The sequence below is a fragment of the Chelonia mydas genome, chromosome 1 (assembly GCF_015237465.2).
Source record: "Chelonia mydas isolate rCheMyd1 chromosome 1, rCheMyd1.pri.v2, whole genome shotgun sequence".
Lineage (NCBI taxonomy): Eukaryota > Metazoa > Chordata > Testudines > Cheloniidae > Chelonia > Chelonia mydas.
The window spans coordinates 255,001,079-255,011,764 of NC_057849.1; positions in this window are offsets into that span (position 1 = coordinate 255,001,079).

The following is a 10,686-nucleotide window of genomic DNA, read 5'->3' on the forward strand; positions in this document are numbered from 1 at the left end:
CTAGCCTTGAGCTTGTGGATGGAGTGAAGGAGATCATTTCATACCCCTGCCCCAGAAAAATCCCCAGTCTGGTTGTCCAAGGAGGTGAGGATCCCCCTCTGTCCAGCCTGAGAAGACGATAGATATCTTTCCCCACACAAGTGTGGCAAGGAGAAGATCTACCTCACTGATTCCTTACAAACAGAAAACCCCATGCCCACTTTCTCCCTCCTCCCCATACAGGTAAGAGTATTTTGGCTAGATTAAGTGTCTCCAAACTTTGCCTGTTTAGTTAAACTGATGCTGGATTTATTTTTTTTATTTTTGGTCACAATCAATTGGCACAATAACAAAAAGCGGGGAATGGGCAGTTCAAAGGACTGGTGATGGGGAAGGGGTAGAGGAGTGAAGGATGCAAACCAGAAATATGTAATTCCTCTCTCCTCTCCCCATCCCATACCACTTTGGATGCTACAGATCACTTATTGGTGTGAAAAGCTCGTGGGTAGATCTGATAAGGAGATGGGTGAAACCTACCGGTAACTGCTCCTCACGCTTTCAGCCCACTCCCCTGTTGACTAGCAGGTGACCACTTGAGCTTTTGTTCAGAAAACAGTCTCTGGAGCTGTGGAAAAGCAGCACCTCAGTGTCCAGACCTGCCCTGGCACTTGGACCCAGTGATGAGCTGCCAAAATCTTAACAACCAGTTCGCTCCTCACCCCACGAGGGGGTCGTGGCCCACCCCCGCCCCCGGGACTCTTGCCCCATCCAACCCGCCGCGTTCCTTGACTCTCCCCTCCCCCCCGGGACCCCTGCCCCATCCACCCCCTCCCCGTCCCCTGACTGCCCCCAGCACTGGGCAGGAGGGTCTCATGGGCCACCGTAGTGGGTGCCTACCCCACCCCTAAGCCAGAGGGACCTGCTGGGGGGGGTGAGGTGGGGAGTCCTGATGGTGCTTATCTGGGGCAGCTCCCAGGAAGCATCCAGCAGGTCCCTCTGGCTCCTAGGGGCGGGGTAGAGTAGCTAGGAGGGAAGCAGGGGGAGTGGCCACTCCCCCCACTGATCACATCAAAAGTGGCACCTTAGGCACCGACTCCATGAGTGCTCCGGAGCTGGAGCACCCACAGGGAAAATTTGGTGGGTGCAGAGCACCCACAGAGTCAGCACTTAAGGCGCTACTTGCCAGTTGTTAAATTTAGAAGCCCTTTTCGAACCGGTTGTCCTGTGAGGGAGAACCGGTTCTAAAAGGGCTTCTAAATTTAACAACCAATTCCAGCGAACCGGTGCAAACCGGCTCCAGCTCACCTCTGCTTGGACCCCATGTAAGATTCCATATATCAATTGCAGGGGAGGGGTGCCACATGCTGGAACTGTGCTTCGGAATGGAACATAAGGCATTAACAATTGGAGGTAGAGGGGACATCAGTCCATGCTGGAAGAGTTGAGGCACTAACCAGCTACATAGGTATCCAGGCCCAGATATCTCGGTTCCTGACATCCATTGAAATCAGTGGGGCTCAAATATGGTGGAGCAGGGCACAAACCTGATGCCACAATTCCCCTTAACCGACTCTAGTGCTCGGCTTGCTAAAAGGTTAGGGTGGAGTAGCATGGACTGGATGAGATGAAAATCTAGTGCTCTCACTCGGTGGATGTGTTGCTTCGTTATAGAATGAGTAGGGGTGTATCTGTGTGAGGCTTCCTCCCCCCGCTGGGTGCAGGGCTGCCCTAATCCAGATACCTTTTGCAGCTTGGTTGTCTGTGTGTTTATCCCACTAATGTTAGTGTCATCTGCTAATTTAATTATAGGTGAATTCACCCTAAGGGTGTCAGGTAGGTGTGCAGGGAGCAGCAAGGGAAAGTTATGCACATGTTTACTTGAATTGGTCAAAGTCTGTGGCACCTTAATTGATTCTTGGACTATGGAAACTGACCGGTGTCTAAAGATTGTGATAAGCTTTTTGTGGGCCCCAGCTCAAATACAACAGGGTTAGCTAAAGACTTCCTTTTTTGCCTGTAAAGACATCCATGCAATAGAAACCAGTGATGCAAGAGGAAGGCTGCTGAGCTGCATCCTCTTCCTCATTTGAGAGGCTTAAAGGTAGGTCTGGATTCTGCCTGTTCTCACACCTTTGCATAAGGGACTAGATCTTGTTGATATATTAGCCCTGCACTGCTCTCATAAACCAGCCTCTGGTCTTCGGAGCAGCCATCTGAAGTTCCTCTCCTGTTTTAGCTTGGCCTCCTGTGGCTGACTCCTTCTTCTCTAACAGCAGCAGCCCTCTGTTTTTGGCCAGCGCTCGCTGCAGGCTCCTCGAGAGGAATGAAAGCTCTTTAGTCACAGAAGCAGTGTCCAAAATCACGCTTGGCTCATCTCGCTCCAGCTGCAGCCAACCCTCCAGCTCCTTCCACTGCCCCCACCCAGCTCTCTTTTCCTGCCACTAGGTTTTATATAGCAGGAGTGGGACAGAGCAGGGGAGATCTGTTTCAGACAGAGCTAGGTCTAGCGGATGCCAGGGAACTTTTGTACCTTGAGCTTGTGCCTTATCTTCCTGGCTGGAGGGGGCTGGCCCTATTAAGTGCAGTAAAAACAAACAGCTGGCTGATCCAAGGTCCATCCTGTTGGGACTCTCAACTCCTCTTCCCCCCTCTTAGAGCTCCCACAGCAAAGTCAACAAACAAAACACCATATCGGCCCAAGGCCATGCACTGACATCCTAAGCGGGACTGTGGTCATTCCTGAAGAATGTTGGCATGTTAAATAAGGAGATCCTAAGTGGGTTTTTAATGTAACTGATGATGTTCTCTGCTGCTATCTGCTGTGTTCAGAGAAACTCTGGGAGGCCTGGAGTGGTTGGGATAGCAGAGAGTTTTCTCAGAGTCCAATAGATTCAGCCTTGAGGAGACCATTCTGATCATCTAGTCTGTCACAGGCCTTAGAACTACCCAGTTCCTGCTGTGAGCCCGATAACTTGTGATGGAACTCCATGATATCTTCTAGAAACGCATCACCCCTGGGAACCAAGCTGAGGAAGAATCCACCAGATCTCTTAGTAAGGTGTTCTTGTAAAAGTTAAAATTCAGACTGATTTAAGGAATCATGCACCTCTTCCCAAAAAAGAAAAAAAAAAAGTCCTAAAAATGACGTGTCCTAATTGCTCTATCCCACCACTACCCACTATTAAAGGTGCAGCTCTTGTTCCCTATTTAGGAACTGTTTTGTTTTTTTTTTATATTAAGGGACAAGTGTGGGTGGCATGGGCCTAAACAACCTGAGCTCTCTGTACTCAAAACCCTGAACCACATTGAACTGTTTAGGGTGGGTCATTGACAGATCATGTTAACGTAATTGATTCGCTAGGCCACCAGCTCTCAGCCTTTCCAGACGACTGTGCCCCTTTCAGGAGTCTGATTTGTCTTGCGTACCCACAGGTTTCACCTCACTTAAAAACTACTTGCTTGCAAAATCAGACATAAAAATACAAAAGCGTCACAACCACTGTTACAGACAAATTGCTTATGTTCTCATTTTTACCATATAATTATAAAATCAATTGGAATATGAATATTGTACTTACATTTCAGTATATAGTAGATAGAGCAGTATAAACAGGTCATTGTCCGTATGAAATTTTAGTTTGTACTGATGGCGCTAGTGCTTGTTATGTAGCCTGTTGTAAAGCTAGGCACCTATCTAGATGAGTTGATGTACCCCCTGGAAGACCTCTGTGCATCCCCAGAGGTAAACAGACCCCTGGTTGAAAACCACTGCTCTAGGTCCACTTATTCCATCAAAATTAACACAGCAGTAACCAACTATACAGTTATGCCAAATTGGCTGCATGATCCCAAATGTCATTGGTCAGTTGCATTCTTCCATTGAAAAGGCCTGGTTGGCATTGTCCAAACTCAATTTTTAAGTAAAACAATGTAGAAAAAAGCACTTAGGACACACACACATGGACACACACACACACAAAATGCGTACTCACTACTTCTGGGGAAATAATTCCTTCAATGAGTTAGAATCCTAGCAAAAGAAAAAAGCCCATCCCTCAAAGAAATGGACGTTAATAATGAGCCTGCCCTTAATCCACTCACAGACACTAACAAGTGACCTTTTGAATTTCTTTATCTCAAAAGGCATCAGCTACTAGCTGCTGCATCTTCTGCAGCTTTCTTGTAGCACGATTAGTATGCAGTTATTTAAGAATGCAAAGTCCCTTACCTGAAGTACTTAATCTGAGGCAGTATAGTCAAAATGGGTGTGGGGAAGGAGAGGAATGTAACTCATGTCACTTGGATTAATTAGAGAGCTGTCTACCAGAGGGTTTTGGCTGAAGAATGTCTGACTTCTCAACCACTGCTGATTAGCACCACTAACACTTGAAATCCTCACATGTGGGGATGCACATTTAGATCACATAATTCTTCCTCATCTCCGAGATGATGGCATTGCACACCTAGGTCCTGTGCTACCATGATCTGACAGTTCACTGACACCAAGAGACCAAAGTCCAATGCAGCCCACACAGAAACAGTAGATGCAAATTTCCTTGATGCTAAAACACCTGATATGTCCAGGCTCTTGCCATCAGGTATTGAATTACTGAAGCACCAGATCCATCAGTGTCGAGAGGTGGCATGAGACACATAACTCCCTCTCTTCCTCCTCCTTGTGCTCCAAGGAATGAGCACAATCCCACCAACTGAGCTGATCCCTGTAATTACATACTGCTGCATGGTAGAGATTGCAGCTGAGAAGTCAAAGAGTTCCTTTGGGCTGGCTGAGTTTGACCCTGTGTCTAAGCCTACCGTATGGGATGATGAGATAAAGTTCTCAGGCATGGGCCTTCTGCTGGACATGCAGCCCACCTGGCTGCTGATGCCTGACTTGTTAGAATGGAAGGCTGGTTCCTCTGGATGGTCAGTACTGGGGGCAGTACCCTCACGATATCTCCAATAAGGGGCAATAGAACTGCCTTTATGTAGGCAATTGATGAAAGGCTAGTTGGGAATGTTCCCCTAATGAACATGCTCATCTATTACAGACCTAGGGTGACCAGATAGCAAGTGTGAAAAATCGGGACGGGGATAGGGGGTAATAGGAGCCTATCTAAGAAAAAGACACAAAAATCGGACTGTCCCTATAAAATAGGGACATCTGGTCACCTTGCTTCTCTTCTGAGGCCACTGTTGGGAGCTAGTAGATCTGGTCTTCGTCATGGGTCAAAAGACACACCATGATGCAGAAGATGCTCAACACAGTAGGAGGGGTTGAGAGGGAGGGCAGAAGTACTCCATGGGGCCAAATCTCCATGGCAGATTCCTAATGCTGATTATCCTAAAACTTTAGTATCCGCATTTTTTCTTATTTATGTTGAATATCCCGAAAGGGGCTGAGGAGGGAGCACCTGATGCCTCTCAGCTGCTGCTTGCTCCTTCCTGCTGGCTTTATACAGCCTGTTGTTGAGCGCATGGAGATACAGGGGCTGAGTGCTTGCTAGCCCTGATGGATGCTGCTCTCCGCAAGCCACAGCTAGGTGCACTTGACCTGCAGTAAGGTTCTGCCAAGCCCTATGCTCTCAACTCGTTCAGTGGAGATGGCAAAGTTCCATTGTTAACTATGGTCTGGGGTCTGAATTTCAGACTGCACACTGTTCACCAGCTGTACCACAACTCCCCCTGCTGGCAACGGGAGGTTTACACAAAGACCAACGGTTAGATATGGCTGTTAGCTAGTATCTAAACGTTATTTATTTGATGCCGCCTTGTCATTCAGCATCACTCAGTGGGAAAGTAGTGGCATTTTGAAGAGCACTGCTGTTTTAAGCCCTTTTGTCTTTGTGGCTCTCCCTGACTGTTTGTGCAGCTCCCAGGTGCTTCCCTGTACCACCCCCGCCAACGTTCCATCCATTATAGTGATCAATATTGGCATAGGTAATGTCAACATTAAGTGTTTTCATTAGCCTTTGGCATTGACTGTCCATGGAGATTAGTAAGGGGCTGGGCTGTTATTTCAGGCTGCCTGCAGACTGAGGAAAGCAAGTAAGTTACACTCGGCTCCCATTTTTAAATGTTTTCTTTGCAACCCTGAGAGCTAGAAACGTAGAAAAACTCAGATTGTACATCATCTGAATATGTCACGTGGACTGTTAATACATGAAGGAGGCTCTGCACTTAGCCAAGGCTTGAAAATAAGCATTCCTCCAAGATCAAAAGACTATGCATTCAAACAGAAAATAGAAATCTGTAAGAGCACCACCTACTACTGTCCCTTCCAGTAGGGTAGAGAACTCCCTGCTATTGTTAATTTTGTCTTGAATGAAATATTCATGATTCTAAGGCAAAGAAGATTTGAACAGAGAGTTCAGTACAACTGAGGGTGCAATAGTAGGAAGGGAGAAGTAGTAGTATTAGATTTATTTAAAAAGAAGGGGGGGGGGATCCTATTCAAGATGCTAGGTGTTGTCCCTGCCATGAACTACATAAACAAAATTAGATTGTGTATAAAACACCCAACTCTTCTCTCTCCCACCCATCTGATGAATCTCAAAGGCCCACCTCCATAGCAGCTCACACAAATAGTCATGTCTTGCAGTATATTCAGAAGTTCAATAATTCTGGGCTATTTTAGATGGGAGAGGAAGCCTGTGTCAGCACAGAGGCTGCTCACAGAAACCACCACCACCAGCCACTGCTCTTTTAAATCAAGGAGGATCCCACACAAATGCCTTCACTGATTGCAATTGTGGCAGTGTGGCACAGAGAGAGAGAGTCTCTCTAGCAGCAATATCCCAGCCCATTTAGGGCTTTATAGATCAAAACCTGCAGTTTAAATTCAGTCTAAAAAACAACAGCTAGCAATGCTGATCATAAATCACCAGTGACACATGCTGCCAACAGGAAGCCCCGCTTTTATAGATGGCTGCTGCTTAATTTCTGTACCATCTTAAATTTCCAGCTAGATCTACTGCTATGTGATCATCCAACAAGACAACAGCTTGGGATCCAATACAACCCCCGCTTTGCAAACACAGGTAATGTGATGGGGGCATAGTCTCAGTCAAAGGGAGGTAGGATTACTTATTGCGTTCTTGCATTTTTCATAAATAATGGGCATGCCAGCTTTGCATCACAGGTGCCTTATGTACTATAACTCTGTTCCATAAGCTACAACAAATGGCCATGCTTTTGATCACAAAAGTATTGCCTGAAACCACACAAGGACGGTAGGTACTGTGTGTGTATATACAAAAAGAAAAGGAGGACTTGTGGCACCTTAGAGACTAACAAATTTATTTGAGCATAAGCTTTCGTGAGCTACAGCTCACTTCATCAGATGCATTCGGTGTAAAATACAGTGGGGAGATTTATATACATAGAGAACATGAAACAATGGGTGTTACCACACACACTGTCAGGAGAGTGATCAGGTAAGGTGAGCTACTACCAGCAGGAGAGCGGAGGGTGGGGGGGGAGACCTTTTGCAGTGATAATCAAAGTGGGCCATTTCCAGCAGTTGACAAGAATGTCTGAGAAACAGTGGGGGGTAGGAATAAACCAGGGGAAATAGTTTTACTTTGTGTAATGACCCATCCACTCCCAGTCTCTATTCAAGCCTAAATTAATTGTATCCAGTTTGCAAATTAATTCCAATTCAGCAGCCTCTCCTTGGAGTCTGGTTTTGAAGTTTTTTTGTGGAAGAATTGCCACTTTTAGGTCTGTAATCGAGTGACCAGAGAGATTGAAGTGTTCTCTGACTGCTTTATACAGATATATATCTCTGTATCCTAAACATGATACTGTGGCGTGGTATTAATCAGAAATAACGCTTAGCTTCTATTTTTCATACAGTAGCCTTCAACAGCCTTGAAAGGTCACCCTAAGCAGCAGCATAGCCACAGGATTGGTTGCTTAGCAAGAGAACACGTTGAGGAGGATACTACGTTTCCCATAGTGCATTGCTTGGGCATCCTACGGTGGCCTGTAGTTAGACGCTGAAATCCTTTATCTATCCGCCTCTTTAAATGTTAATCAGCTGACTGAAATACTTCAAAGCAGCTATGGCTACCTTCCACCAGGATTGTTAATGGGTTAGCGTCGGTGATTTTAAATTTAAAAGATTAGAGAGAGCAATGTATTGTTCCCCGAGTGCATAACACAGAACGATATCAAAGTATATTTAAGTTTAGTTTTTTATTTAAGCCTTGAAAATCTATTTAAAATCCCCCCCCCCACTGAAATCATTCCTGTTGTATCCACAGCCAACACGACTAAATACATAAATAAATATGGGGAAAATACTGTATAAATTGATCTCCCCTCCCAGAAGTTTGCCCACCGCAATGTTTAGCAAATGCCCTTTTTGTTGTTGTTGTTGTTTTGCAATGCACTTGATATATCTTTTTGCATGGCTCTTGCATAAAAATGGGATTTTTCCATCCCTCTCCACCGTTTATTTCCCTGTTGCGCTTCAGGACTTTGCAAATAATTTAATGCATTACTTTTTCACCCCGTACTACTTTGCTGTTTGCTGCTGCGGTTCTATCTAAATTTTCGTTCTAACAAAGCATGTTAATAGACTCATTTGCATGAGCCACTCCAAGATGAATGCTGGGGTTTTTTGTTGTTTGTATTAATTTTTTTTAAATCTGCTGGTTTCGTTATGCATCCACGTCTTTAAAAAAAATCCCCTCGTGTTTAATAAGCTGTCACATACACTTTAAACTGCTGCTAAAGTACACGAGGCACTCGATGCAAATGTAGCTGCTGAATGAAGCAACAGCGTGCTGCGTCTAATCCCTGCGTGCCTATTGGTAAAGAAATTGATCCACAATTTGGATCAAAATATGTTAGGAGGTCAGATCCTACCCCCTCCTCACCTAATAATCTCACTTTTGCCTAGAGCTCACTGAATAACTCCCCCCCCCCCCCTTAAGCTATCGAGCTGCACCTATTAGATTGTCTCTTTCTCTGCTTCGTGTATTTATTTATTTTTAAATCGTGTGTTCACTTCTCCCCTTCCCCCGCAGTTAAAATAAACACCCATCTGAATCAAAAAGGAGAAAGCTATTAGACGGGGTGGACAAGCACACAGAGAGGGGGCTGGAGAGAAACAGATATGGAAATTTCAAGGACAAACGGTTGATTATTTAAATCCTGTATTTAAATAAAATAATTCTGCCCGTGCATGGTTTATAAACTGACAAACTATTTGTATGCTTGTTCCCTATGTCATACCCTGTAATTGAGCTGGGAAGAGTGAGTGGGTACCGATCTGTGGCTCCATGTATGTAGATATATTTGTTTGGTGGTGGTTTTCGTGTTGTTAGGATTCCAGGTTATTTTATGGCTATTAAAAAGTGTTTCAGAGGCATTTTAACTTTCTGCACCTGAAGTGACTCTGTACCATAAGGTCTCAGATTTCAGCCCCGCACCTCAATGTTTGCATCCCCGATGTTGTTATATTCATATTTGTTATAAAAAATAAATGGAAAAGGGGGAAGAAAAACAACCTATCCTTCCAGCAAAATGGCGATGGCACGTACATTTAATCTCCTAATAGCAATTAAACACTTTCCCGGGATATGTATGTAAATTACGGTTACACTAGTGATAATCTGCCCCTCTCCCAGTCCCAGGCTCCCCCTCCTCTGGTCCCCCCAAAGAGGGTGGAAATCCGTTTTGAAACGCTAAAATCGATTCCTCACTAAAAAATGCAGGAGGAAATAAAACAGCTCAGGATTGCCCTTGTGCAAGTCCCCAAAGCAGTTTGTGGGGGGCAAACGGGATGGGGAGGGGGCAGGTGCAGCCCCGGGGGTACCTGGCTGGGTGTGTGCGGAGGGCTGGGATAAGGTATGAGGCGGGTGGGGTGTCTGTGTCCCCCAATTTCTTCTCCATGGCAGTTGAGCTTGTTATTGTTTAGGAATCTCTCAGCCCAGTGCGGTAGTTTTTTGGGAAGAGGGGTGATGGAGGGAACCCCCCTCCCTGCCCCCGGTGCCCCTCCTACAGCTTAGGCAGGGCTGGGCCGTGCCCCCTGCCCGTGTGCCCCCAGCCCCGGGCAGGGGGCAGCCAGGGGGACTCTGGGGGAGGGGGATGCTGCAAACTTCCCATCTAATACCAAAGAAAGTTTTGCAGAGCAGGAGTTTGGGGAGCGGGCAGGAGTGGGGGTCCCGGGGCTGGGGGCGGGAGGTTCCCCCCTGGGGACCCTCCCCAGGCTTGGGGGAGCCACCCCTCCCCCCCTCCTCAGCCAGGTCGGGCTGCGCCTCGCCCGGCTCGGGGCTCCCTGTGTTAGTTGGGGTCTGTTCCCGGGACCCCCGAGGGGGTCCCGGGGCCCGCAGCGGGCCGGGATCGGGGTCCCCCGGCGGCCCAGACCTGGCCCTTGCCCCCGGTGGCTCGGCCCGGGCCGGGCCCCCCCCGGCCGCCCGGCTAGGGGGGCGCAAAGGGGAAATGTGGCGGGGCCCCGGCGGCACCCGGCGCCGTTTGGGGCGGCCTGAGCGGGCGGGGGGCGGCGGCGGCGGGAGCGGGGCCCGGCGGCGGGGAGCCCAGGGACCCGGGCAGCCGGGGGCGGCGGCGGGGGGGCGCGGGGCCGCCCGGGGAGGGGGAAAAGGGCCGCTTGGGGCGGCGGAAGAAACACAGATGTCGGCGGCGCGGCGCCATTCGGGGCCCTGAGCAGGCAGCCAGCAGCCCTGTCCTCACCGCGGT